General features: G+C 43.0%; 1 protein-coding gene across 1 annotated transcript in view; it reads right to left on the reverse strand.

Moving 5' to 3' along the window:
* LOC309394655 (UPF0739 protein C1orf74 homolog) overlaps positions 1–13,710 on the reverse strand; it is a 369,606-nt gene that overhangs the window by 234,576 nt on the left and 121,320 nt on the right. The window lies entirely within an intron of this gene.

Raw genomic sequence — 13,710 nt, forward strand, 5'->3', positions numbered from 1 at the left:
ATCTAATTGTGGTTGTTGAACAATGGTTCATTTATAAAGATGGATGGATGGATGGATGTAAGGGAGGAAAAGGAGGCGGTGAAGGAGAAAGAGGAGGGAAGGGAGGGCCATGATGGCCCAGTGGTTAGAATGCAGTACTGCCGGCTGCTTCTGCTGACTGCCGGCTGCCAGCAGTTCGAATCTCACTAGGCTCAAGATTGACTCAGCCTACCATCCTTCCGAGGTGGGTAAAATGAGGACCCAGATTGTCGGGGAGGGGGGCGCCATAGGCTGACTCTGTAAACCGTTTAGAGAGGGCTGTAAAGCAGTGTGAAGCGGTATATAAGTCTTAACTGCTAAGTGCCATTGCTGTTCTCATTGTTAAGTCTGGGTTGTTACGTGGCCAGTGCTTGCCTCTTTTGAATTCTAAAATCCCAGCACACTTCAGCTTATTCGCATGATTTCAGTGTGCTATTTCCCCATTTCTTGGACTTTAAAGGCGCAGGGTAAGAATATGGTTGATGCCTTTGGCGTCCCACTTGGGCAGCCAAGAAAACCAACCAATGGATCAAGTAAGAAGGAGGGAGGATGGAAGGAAATAAGAGGGAGGGAGGGAAGGAAGGAAAAAGAGAAAGAAAGAAGCGGAAGGGAGGGAGGAGAGGGAGAAAGGAAGAAGGGAGGGAGGAAGAAGGGAGGGAGGGAGAGAGGGAGGAAGGAAAGAAGGGAGGGAAGGAGGTTGGAAGATCCTATTTGGCATGTCCCTAAGGCAGTGCTTCTCAATTATTTTCTGTCATGCCCCCCCTAGGAAGAAGAAAACATTTCGCCCCCCCCCCCGCGCGACTGTAAATAGTATAATTTGTCTATAAAATTGTTATAAGTACACCTCTGCATAACATAGCACACCGGTCTTTCCTCGTCTCCCACCATAGTCACATGCTTTCTTTCCTCTTTCCCTCTTACTTGTCTATCCTTCCTTCCACCCTCCCTTCCTTCCTGCCTCCCTTCCAGTTCCCTCCTTCCTCTTTCCCCCTGCCTGCCTGCCTTCTTTCCTCTTTCCCTATCCTCCTATCCTTCCTTTCTCCCTCCCTCCTTTCCTGCCTCCCTTCCAGTTCCATTCTTCCCTCCTTCCTTCTGCCTCCTTCCTGCCTGCTTGCCTTCTTTCCCTCTTGCTTGTCTATCCTTACTCCCTCCTCCCTTTCTTCCCTCCCTCCCTGCCAGCAGCTCCTCCAGCATCCCAGCTGGAAGCAGTAGCACAACAGTCGCCGTTACCAGGGGCGAAGGGGTGGCGGTGGCAAGATCGGGCGACCGCCGCCCCTTTGTCCCTTCCCCAACAGCGGCTGTTGCGCTTCCGCTTCCAGACGGAATGCTGGCGGTGGAGCTGCTGGCGGGGAGGCGAGCTACCTGCATAAAGACGCCGCCGAGGGCATGGCAGAATATATCCCGGCTTGAAGTGGCAGCGCTGGGGACTGCTCAGAGACTCATCAGAGCCGCGGGCTGGAGCTGTGCAAAAAGTCTGCTTGGGCTGGGGGGGGGGGGGAGGGAGGGAAGCCTGGGACAGCCATGCTTCCCTCCCTCCCACCCCCGCCCGAGCAGGCTTCTTGCACAGCTCCAGCCCGCGGCTCCAATGAAAATCCAGTCCGAAGTGCTGCCACTTCCAGGTGGGATATATTATGCCTCGCCCACGCCGCCGCACCCAGATGGAAAGGGAGCCTCGCGCCCCCCCAGGGGGGCGCGCCCCACTATTTGAGAACTGCTGCCCTAAGGTATATCAGATAATCTTCTTCCAAACATAATTGTGGCCATCTCTAGAGGGTATCAAAGGTCTTAGAACATGAAACAGGCCTTCTTGATAGTGGAAGGCCTGTTTTATGGAAGATTCTCATCCAGGAGACATGGTTGGTTCTTCTCAGGGACTATTTTGGCCAGCCTAGCGTGTCCCAGGTGCGTTCAAAAAGGGACAGGACTTTTGAGCATGTGATCATAGTTGCCATTTAAGAAAATTTATATGGCTGCCCAATCACTCTGTGACTCCGGGCGTCTTACATCTGCCATCTTGGCTTTCTGATGGAGCCCGGACACCCTGATTCGTGAGTGGGTTTGCATAAATCCACCTATCATTTTGAGTAGCATTTTGAGTATTGCTTAGGTAGAAAACGCGGTGGCTCGGGGGCTAAGATGCTGAGTTTGTCGATCAGAAAGGTCGGCAGTTCGAATCCCTAGTGACACGTAACAGAGTGAGCTCCCGTTGCTTGTCCCAGCTTCTGCCAACCTAGCAGTTCGAAAGCATGTAAAAAACGCAAGTAGAAAAATAGGGACCACTTTTGGTGGGAACGGAACGACGTTCTGTGTGCCTTTGGTGTTTAGTCGTGCCGGCCACATGACCACGGAGACGTCTTTGGACAGTGCTGGCTCTTCGGCTTTCAAACGGAGATGAGCAGCGCCCCCTAGAGTCAGGAACGACTAGCGCATATGTGTGAGGGGAACCTTTACCTTTAGATGGAAAAAATCTGTTGTATCCATTGGGAGGGAAAACAATACTTTAACTAGCATATTTTGTAGGATCTGGGAAAAGGGAAAGTAAACAAGAAAAGGAAACGGAATCAGAAATGGAAAATTTAAAAAAACAATGATGGTGCGTTTCTGATTCCGAAATACTGGAAAAGTTTCAACATGTAACCTTGGACTCAGTAACACAGATACAGACAGATATATAGATACTAACAACCTGGAAACTCTCCAAAACAATAATTAACGCTGGATGTTTCCTGATTAAAGGATGGTAATTTTACATGGCAAAGGACCTCTGACCTTTTTACCTACTTAATATGAATGTATTATGAACAATTTAAGATTCTCATTAAATATAAAATTTAACGGTCGTATGAAATATGAATGCTTTAATATTCGTATTAAATAGAAGTATCCTAAGAATCATATCAAATATTTCAATGCAGGGAGTCCTCGACACCACCATAATTGAGCCCAAAATTTCTGTCGCTAAGTGAGTTAGTTGTTAAGTGAGTTTTGCCCCAATTTACCTTTTTTGCCATGAAGGTTAAGTGGGGCCAGCCAGAGGTGGTATTTGCTGGTTCTCTGAACTATTCAAAATTTCTGCTATCGGTTCTCTAGAACCTGCTGAATTTCACCCCTGATCTCAGGTGTATATTGAACTCTACTGTATAGTGTAATATTAATGCAGTATCAGGGGGTTTCAATTCAATTGAATGCAATTGAATTCAATGTAAAGGATGTGTGTTTTTGTTTTATTTTTATAGTTTTTATACTGAGGATGGCATTTACCGTATTTTTCAGAGTATAAGTCGCACCAAGGTTTTGAAGAGGCAAATAAACGTTTTTGCACTCTGCAAACCTCCCAAAAATGGCCAGTTTTTCGTGAAAAGGGGGCCATTCCCCCACGCAAAGGCATGAATAGACTTTAGGGGGCTTGCAAAGTGCTCCTGGGAGGTGCCTTCCCCCCAAAATGAGCAAAAAAGGCCCCTTTTTTTGCAAAAACGGGCTCATTTTTTGTAAAAAAAAGATGGTATGCATAGCCTTTAGGAGGCTAATAGAGTACTCCTGGGGGCTGGGGCAAAATTGAGCAAAAAATGGCCCATTTCTCACTCATTTCTTCCCTCCCCAGCACCCAGTAACTCTCTGAAAGCCTCCTAAATGCTATGCACGGCCATTTTGGTGAAGAGGCGGGGTTTCCGGGGTGCATATTATACTCTGAAAAATATGGTAATTTTGTTGTACAATGACAATAAAGTAAACCAAACTAAACTAGATCTGCTCCTTTTGAATGCATACAATCACAAAGTAAAAAAAAATATTTTAATGCAAGTAGTTCTCAACTTATGATGGATCACTCAGAGACAGTCCGAACTTACAACGGGCTCTCCAAAAGCTATTTATGACTTGGTTTCAAAGCTCCAACGTCACCCCTCCCGCCGCAGTCACTTGACGCAGCTCTCATTTACGGCCATTTGTAGCAGTTCAATCATGTGACGATCTCCGTTTATGACGGTTTTACTGGATACCTGTCTTTCCTTCTGGTTTCCAGCAAATCCAGCCCCGAGCAAACAATGAGTTTCACTTAATGACTGCTGGGTTTGCTTAATGACTGCTGCATAGAAAGGACGAAAAATGAGGTTGGTCGTGTAATGTACCTGCTTTGCAACTGACAGAACTGTAATTGCCGGGCTCAGTTATGGTCGTAACTCGAGGATTATCACTATTCAGATTTCAATGTTTTATTGCTGTGTAAATAAATTAGGCTGCAATAATCAATAAGATTATTATTGCATGTAAAGCCTGAATGATAGAGCCAATTGTTGTTTAATTTAAAATCTCCCTCCAGCTCATCTCATCCCCTTGTGATTATCATGATGGTTACCTGGGGGAGGGCTTGGAATTAAGTTTCTATTCCTTTTTGGGTGAATTCGTTTTTTTTTTTTGTACAACTTCTCAGTCAAGACCCTGGCTGGGATTTCCTTGTGGTCTTCCATCTAAGTATCAGCCAAGTCCAACCCTCCTTAAAAACAGCCAGTATTGGCCATGAAGTTTCATTCTTAGCAATTCAGCTGTGGGATCGAAGGTTATCTAAATGTTAATCTTCCTCTTTCTCTCCACCCAACCCAGCTGACAGGGACTTTGTTATGGGGAAAACAGGAGGAGGAAGAAGTATTAGATATGTTACTTGCCTCAAGCTATTTATCAAGAGCAAAAGGAGGAAACGAACAGAATAGAATAAACTTTATTGTTACTTTAAATGTACACTAATAGGTGTAGACTAAAAGGAAATTTCATTGCTTGCTCCAAGGGGTCACCTCCTCCAATATACACAACATTAGGGATGGCGAACCTTTTTGGTATTGAGTGCCCAAACCGGAATGGGCATGCATGCACCAGGGGTGGGATATGACCGGTACACCCTAGTACAGGCATACCAGTGCCTGCTGGGAGCACCAAGTACCGTTCCAGTATGGTGCTCTGGAGGGCCCACCCGCCCGCCCTCCTTACCTGTATTTGAGCTGTTCGGGGCTTCTGAGCACGCAGTGTACGGTGCCTGCGCGACGCTCCGCCGAGTAGTTGGAGCGTCGCGGGTGATAAGTACACATGCGTGCGCTGTGCAGATTCATGTGGTAGACGCCCAGCTCCATTGCAACGGGATCCGGAACCCACCCCTAATGTGCATGTGCGCCCTGGAGTGCCAGAAACCCAAAGACCAGTGCTCATGCATGCACTGGGCCAGCTGATCTTTGTGCGCACCGGAGTACCGGAAACCCAAGGCCAGCTGGCCGGTCACACATGCCTGTTTTTTGCCCAATTTTTGTCTATGTTTTGGGGCCATTTTTAGGGCCAAAAATGGCCTGAATACAACCCAAAAAACAGCCTGAAAATGGCCCCAAACCAGTCAGAAACTGGCACAAAAAAAAAGCCTGTTTTGGGGCAGTTTTCTGGCGCTCCGGCGTCCGCAAAGACGCCATAGGTTTTCCATCACAGCCCTACATAAAGATGGCAAAAAATACAAACAAAATTATGCATATACCCACATATATCATATGACACAGAGAAACAACAGAGTCTAGTTCAGGCTTATGGTTGGTGAGATATACTACATCTCCCGGGGCCCTTCATTCAACTGCAATTGGGACAAAATTGGTTTTAATGTATTTACCTGTTGTTTCTCAATCTTGCCAACATGTGGGTGGGAGGGATTTCAACTCCCAGAATTCCCTAACCAGCCATGCTCGCTAAGGAATTCTGGGAGTTGAATTCCCCTCTCCGCCCCCATCTTCAAGTTAAACTTGCATAATATATACCTAAGGAGTTTCTATTTTACGTGATAACTGGGGCAAGGTTGCAATCTGGACTATGGACAGCAGCAGGGGTGAAATCCGCTTAGCGCCACTGGTTTGGTAGCAATGTGAGCTCACGCATGCACATGCCACCTCTGCGCATGCGCAGAGCGTCAAAAAGGTAAGGTAAGCGAACGGGGGGGGGGGGAGGAATCTGCTGTGCCGCGCGATTTATATTAGCTAGAAAGCAGGAAATCCTGCTTTCTAGCTAATATAAATTGCATGACACAGCTGATCCGTCGGAAAAGCCGTGCCCGAACTGGCAGCCCCAAATGCAAGGTTACTATTTGCTGCCTTGTTTTGAAGTCGTGTAGTCTTTACTGCCCACTTGATGTAGTGAATCATGATTAAACTCACGTTTTGGTTCCCTTTTTAACTTGTCAAATTTCCCAGTAGCAAATGTTCAATGTGATTTATCACAAGCTGATGATGAATCAGTTGGATCTACAGCGTGCAATCATAGGGTTTTAGTTACATATCTGCTAATTATAATCGCAGGGAGTCCGGCAACATCTTTTCTGAGTAAACCATTTTAATAAAATTTGATCAAATTGCTTAGTTGGAAAAGGTGATGCCAATCTCTCTCTCTCTCTCTATATATATATATATGTGTGTGTGTGTGTGTGTGTGTGTGTGTTTGTGTTACAGCCCAGGTTCGAATCCCAGTAAGGGTATGGCTAGCTGATGACAGCTAAATAGCTCGAAATGGATCTATACTAGTCTCCCTTTATTTTATCAGCACAAATACAACACACACACACACACACACACACACATATATATGCTGGTTTTGTTGTATTCGGGTCTTTTCCCGTGTAAGGTTGAGATTGTCTTTGCAACGTTTCGGCAGGATCTCACCTGCCATCTTCAAGCTGTGGGCTTAAAAAAATGTTGCAAAAAACGTTTGCAAAAAGAAACGTTGCAAAGACAATCTCAACCTTACACGGGAAAAGACCCGAATACAACAAAACCAGCATACCTACACCCGTGAAAATCTACACACACACACATATATAAATAATATAATATAATATAATAGCATATAATAGATAGCTCTGTCCTACAATGTTTACTGCAATTATAGCTGAATTCAAAACCTAGCACAAGTTTTACAAACACGATACAATACAATAGCAGAGTTGGAAGGGACCTTGGAGGTCTTCTAGCGTAGGCAGGAAACCTTATACCATTTCAGACAAATGGCTATTCAACTTCTTAAAGACTTCCAGTGTTGGGGCATTCACAACTTCTGGAGGCAAATTCTGTTCCACTGATTAATTGTTCTAACTGTCAGGAAATTTCTCCTCAGTTCTAAGTTACTTCTCTCCTGGATTAGTTTCCACCCATTGCTTCTTGTTCTACCCTCAGGTGCCTTGGAGAATAGTTTGACTCCCTCTTCTTTGTGGCAACCCCTGAGATATTGGAAGACTGCTATCATGTCTCCCCTTCTTTCTACTAAACTAGACATACCTAGTTCCTGCAACCGTTCTTCATATGTTTTAGTCTCCAGTCCCCTAATCCTCTTTGTTGCTCTTCTCTGCACTCTTTCTAGAGTCTCCAATCTTTTCTACATCGTGGTGACCAAAACTGAATGCAGGATTCCAAGTATGGCCTTACCAAGGCATTATAAAGTGGGATTAACACTTCACTTCAACTCCCAGAATTCCCTAGCCAGTATGTTTTTCAAGCTTGCAACTTTAAGAAGCGCGTGGACTTCAACTCCCAGAATTCCCCAGCCAGTATATATTTTTCAAACTTGCAACTTTAAGAAGCGCATGGACTTCAATTCCCCAAATTCCTTGGCCAGCATGATACGTTTCAGATAAGTGGACTTCAACTCCCAGCTGACTGGCTAGGGAATTCTGGGAGTTGAAGCTCACACACATCTTAACGTTGCTGACTGTGGAAAACCATGCTGGCTGGGAGACTCTGGGAGTTGGAGTCCACGTGTCTTAAAGTTGACAAGTGTGGAAAGCATGCTAGCTGAGGAATTTAAGTTCACATGCATTTAAAATTGCAAATTTGAAAAAATATATGCTGGCTGGGGAATTCTGGGAGTTGAAGTCTACACATATCTTACTTATCAAATGGGGGGGGGAAACCACGTTGGCTGGGGAATTCTGGGAATTAAAAACCACTTATCTTAAAAGTTGACAATTGAGAAAATATGCTGGCTAGGGGATTCTGGGAATTGAAGTCCACATGCCTCTTAAAGTTTCTAAGTTTGAAAATACGCTGGCTGGGGAATTCTGGGAGTCAAAATCCACATATGTTAAAATTGTGTGATGGAATGTAGTGGGCTGGCTTCCGGGCAGGGAGGAGATGCATTGCAGGGGAGTAAGAAACCACCATTTGGTTATTTTGTGTGTGTGAGAGGGTGGCCAGCCTCTCCCGAATAGTTCCCAAAGTATATGTTTGATGTAGGTAGTAGGTTACTTCAGTTGTTCTGTCTATAGGTGTGGAACAATAAAGAAACATGCTTTAAATATTGGCTAAGTGTCTTTCTTGGTTTCGGGGATCTGACGAGCTGCCAAGGGGGGAAAAAACACGCAGGCTGCCGAATTCTGGGAGTTGAAGTTCACAAACCTATTAAAATTGCTATCAACCGTCCTGTTGACATACGCGAAAGAAACTTCTGGGACATTATTTTACCAAAAGTATAACTTTACTGATAGAGCCAAATCAACACAGTAGAAGCAAAGCCAGTTCTGTAGTTTTCGTGCGAAAAATTGCACACTTGTAAGTTCTCAACAAACTCATCCATCCATGGAAAACCAACTTGCTAGAATACAAGTAGCCCTCGACTTACTACCACAAATGAGCCCAACAAAGGTGTTGATTACCATCTTTAAAGCGCTCCATGGCTCAGGACCTAGTTATCTGCGGGATTGCATCCAGCCCCATACATCCCTGCGACCAATTCGCTCTCACAGAGAGGGACTCCTCCGGGTGCCGTCCACTAAGCAGTGCCAGAGGGCGGCGCCCAGGAGTAGGGCCTTCTCTGTGATGGGCCCAACCCTCTGGAATGACCTCCCCCCCCCCCCCGACATCAGGACAACTACCGATCTCCGCTCCTTCCGCAAGAAACTCAAGACCCACCTGTTCCAACTAGCCGGCCTGGCTTAAATTAAATTAGAACTATATTCTCTAATCCCCTTGGCAATTTTAAATGGTAAATTTTGGGTATTTTAATTGTTTTAATTTTATTGTACTGTTTTTTAACTTTATGGCTATTTATTTATGAATTGTAAAAACGTTTTTGTATATACCTCCTCCATGCCATATGTTTATATATTTAATTGTACGCCGCCCCGAGTCCCTTCGTGGAGAGGGAGCGACTTATAAATTGAATAAAATAAATAAAATAACGTTTCTGTTGTTAAGTGAGACCCTTTGGTTCTGGGAATTTTGCCCCATCTTACCACCTTTCTTGCCACAGTTATTAAGTAAATCACTGCAGCTGTTAAGTGAATCTGGCTTTCTCCATGGACTTGGCTTGTCAGAAGGTTGCAAAAAGTGATCCCATGACCCCTGGACACTGCAGCAGTCATAAATACGAACCAGTTGCTAAGCGTCTGAATCAGTGGTGAAATTCAATTTTTTTTGCTACCAGTTCTATGGGTCTGGCTTGGTGGGCGTGGCAGGGGAAGGATACTGCAAAATCTCCATTCGCACCCCACTTTGGGCCCAGCCAGAGATGGCATTTGCCGGTTCTTCGAACTACTCAAAATTTCTGCTACCGCTTCTCCAGAACCTGCTGAATTTTACCTCCGCTCTGAATTTTAATCCTGACGGTGGGGATTCTGCAAAAGTTGTAACTCTGAAAAACAGGCATAAGTCATTTGTTTCGGGGCCGTTGCAACTTTGGTCACTAAATGAACTGATGTTAAGTCGAGGACTACCTGTAGTTAAAATCCCCCTTTCCCAGGTTATGGACTGTGCGGAAATGGACAAACTAACTAAAGAAATTCAGGGAAAAGAAGAATCAGAATTCTACCAGATATGGGATAAATGGTATAGGTGGATGGAGGAAAGAAACAAGAATCAATGATGGAATGTAACAAAACTCAAAAATAATAGTTATGGGTAAAATAAGAAAGTTAAGAATGGTGAAACCCAAATAATACACAATTGAATGGGAAAAAAAATAATAAAAATAAAAACGTAGTTAATTTTTGGTGATTAATAAGTAGAACGTTGTAGATGCTTATAGAATGTTTTTGTTTTTAAAATGTTTATTCGTTAACAGATAACCCATCATGACAATAATAATGAAATAATAACTCTAACGGGTAAAAACAATTTGGATATAAACTATAATATGGGACCTGGGGAAAAGATTTACTAATTTTATTAAAAAAATTTTGTTTAGATTTTGTTATAAAGATGTAATCTCCCCTGGGTACTTATAAATTCTAGTAATAAATTTTTGTCTGGATTTATTATAATATAAATATAAATGATTCTAGACAAAAGCATGTTTAAACAAATATAGTTAAATGAGAATGATAGTATATTGATGGTATAAAGATTTTTGATTTAATATGTACAATTCAATATGAATGAAATATAAAGAATGATTGTAGTAACACACGAAATTTATTTGTAACCAATCGACATGCTTTCTGGAAGATGTAATGAAGAATGTTTTTGTGTGTGTTTTTTGTTTAATTAAAACAATAAAATAAAAAAAATAAAAAATAAAATGAAATCCCCTTCCCCCCCCAGCACATGTGCTAAAAATAAGACTGCCCACAAAAATAAGCCCCTCCCTGAAAATATCGCAACACAGCAGCAGCCATGAGGTGACCACTCGCCTCCTCCTGCACCTCAAAAATAATAAGACCTCCCCGAAAATAAGGCCAAGCACTTATTTCGGGGGCCAGAAGAAAATAAGTTAGAACCAATCCACAAACTTAGAAAACCAACCTTGACCCTCACCCTGCACCTGAACTATTGATATATTCGCCACACCACAAGTTAACTTACCTTTTTCAGCCTCTCTTGCTATTTTGGAAAACGTGAGAAGGAAGCCGAATTCTGGATATACCACAAGCCACACATTCAAAGTATAAGCCTCAAGAAGTCATGTCTTCTCACGTTGAGCCTCCGAGCAATTTGGAACCGAGTTTTATCTGGCGCTGTGATAGACTGAACCATTATCTCTTCTGGAGATGCAGTTTGCAGAAAGATGTTTGATCGAATCTTCTCAACGCCTTCTTCACCCTGCAAGTAGCAAAAATTGAAGACACAATTCCTATTCATCTAGGAAGTTGCATTTTCAAACAAGGGTGTTTCAGCTGAGTCAGAGGAAACTGTTTACCTCTCCGGTTGAAAAACCTGACCCACAATTTTACTATCTATTGTATCAGCTCCTCCTAAAATCATGAGACATCATCCCTTTATTGCTTTTATTCTTCTAGACTTAGAATAGAATAACAGAGTTGGAAGGGACCTTGGAGGTCTTCTAGTCCAACACCCTGCTTAGGCAGGAAACCCTACACCACTTCAGACAAAGGGTTATCCAACATCTTCTTAAAAACTTCCACTGTTGGAGCATTCACAACTTCTGGAGGCAACTTCTGTTCCACTGGTTAATTGTTCTCACTGTCAGGAAATTTCTCCTTAGTTCCAAGTTGCTTCTCTCCTTGATTAGTTTCCACCCATTGCTTCTTGTTTTAACCTCAGGTGCCTTGGAGAATAGTTTGACTCCCTCTTCTTTGTGGCAGCTCCTGAAATGCTGGAACACTGCTATCATGTCTCCCCTAGTCCTTCTTTTAATTAAAGTAGACATACCCAGTTCCTGCAACTGTTCTTCATATGTTTTAGCCTCCAGTCCCCTAATGATCTTTGTTGCTCTTGTCTGAACTCTTTCTAGAGTCTCAACGTCTTTTTTACATTGTGGCGACCAAAACTGAATGCAGTATTCCAAGTGTGGCCTTAGCAAGGCATTAATCTTCTATGTGTTGTGCCAATTATAGAGATTTCCAAATTCTGTGCCAAGGAAAACTGGCATCAGCTGCTGCGAGGACCAAAATACGCAAATAGAGATATCCTTGTCACTTCATCCTGATGTTTATAGTTCTCTCCCTCCAACCCTGGCCGTTATCTATTTTTGTATGCGCATTTGTATGCGCATTGCCTCGAGTTACTTATAAATTAATAAAGGTGGGATGAACATCTGGTATATAAATCAAGAAGTGAGGCTGTGATCCAAGAAACCTAGCTTTGTAGGCCAACAAAATGGTGTTTCAACGAACCCAAATCTGATAATGCACAAAGAACCTGACCGTAGTGTGAGCAATCTAGCACCTATTTTCCAGTTTAGTCTAGTGGTGAAGGCCCAGGCTAGAAACTGGGAGACTGTGAGTTCTAGTCCCACTTTAGGCATGAAAGTCAGCTAGGCAACTTTGAGCCAATCAAGAAGAGATGGTGAATTCTAGTCCCACCTTAGGCACGAAAGCCAGCTGGGTGACTTTGAGTTATCACTAGGAGACTGGGAATTCTAGTCTTGATTTAAACAAGAAAGCCGGCTGAGTGAACTTGGGCCATTCACTCTCTCTCAGCCCAACCCACCTCACAGGGTTGTTGTTATGCCTCGTCAGCAGACTCCATCATCTTCGCCGTCAAGTTTTCTATCGGTCAAACCATTTGGAATGACCTCCCCCCAGACATCCGGACAACAACCGATCTTCGCTCCTTCCGTATGAAGCTGAAGACCTACCTGTTTTGTCAAGCCGGCCTGGCATAACGTTACTATCTTGCCACCCCAGGTCATTTTACAATGGGAAATTTTGTTTTTAATATTTTTGGGGTTTTAAACTTTGTAAGTATGCTTATTTATGGACTTATTTTTACCTCCTCTGCACGATTTTATGGTGCTATCTTGATTATTGCTCTGTACGTCGCCCCGAGTCCCTGTGGGGAGAGGGGGCGACTAATAAGTTCAATAAAATAAATAAATAAAATAAATTCCACCTTTCTGCATATTGAAGTCTCACTGGTGTCATCATTTATAAAAACAAAGTTTCTTGTCAATCAGTCCCCAAAAACATCTCTGGCTACAGTTGTATATTAATCTATAAAATCTTCTGAATTCGTGCATTTGAATCCATTTTTTAAAAAGCTTTTTTGTTTACATATCCACCAAGAGCGATCATCCCCTCTTGTTCACATTTCCATCATAAATATCTTCGTATACACCCATTTTTCCAATGTCAAATACCAACAACAGATAACTTTACAAAAATTAAGACTATCATCTAGTGTGGATTTTGGTCTTTTCATCCGTATGTTGGTTTTTGTTTGAATTGGTGCATTTTTATCTTTTGCCTTGTTATGAGCCACTTGGAGTGCGGGACACCAAAATTGAATCAGGTGGAAAGAAGATATTTAATGTCAAAACCTGTATTTAAAAAAATAATAATAATCTGAATTTAAAAGAAAAATCTTCTGGAACAAGTGATTGGTTTCCCCCAACCTTATGTCAAAAGTGTCTTTTAATAAAGTACATTTGACTTGCAATGTCTTAGCTGCCATTTTGACATTTCTGATCTACGTTGATGAAATTCAAGGACTTTTATCGATTTATCAGCCAAATGAACAGGCAGTATTATCGATACACTGAGTGGGCATACTTTATAGCCCAATTATTATTATTTGAAGATAGTGGAGTTTATTGTTGTGTCACAGGATCTTTTTAAGGAACTGCACTCACGTGCAACTGTGCACACAGGAAATACAATTTGCATCCAGTGAAAAATGTACAGTCATCGGGGTTGAAGGCAAGATAATTTGGTCAGCAGAGAATAAATTGCTCCCTTGCCATCCTCTCAGATCTTGCATTGCAAATTGCAGTCTTCCTCCTCCAAAG

Source organism: Natrix helvetica, assembly GCF_964273705.1.
Source record: "Natrix helvetica genome assembly, chromosome: 6".
In the NCBI taxonomy this organism is placed as follows: Eukaryota; Metazoa; Chordata; class Lepidosauria; order Squamata; family Natricidae; genus Natrix; species Natrix helvetica.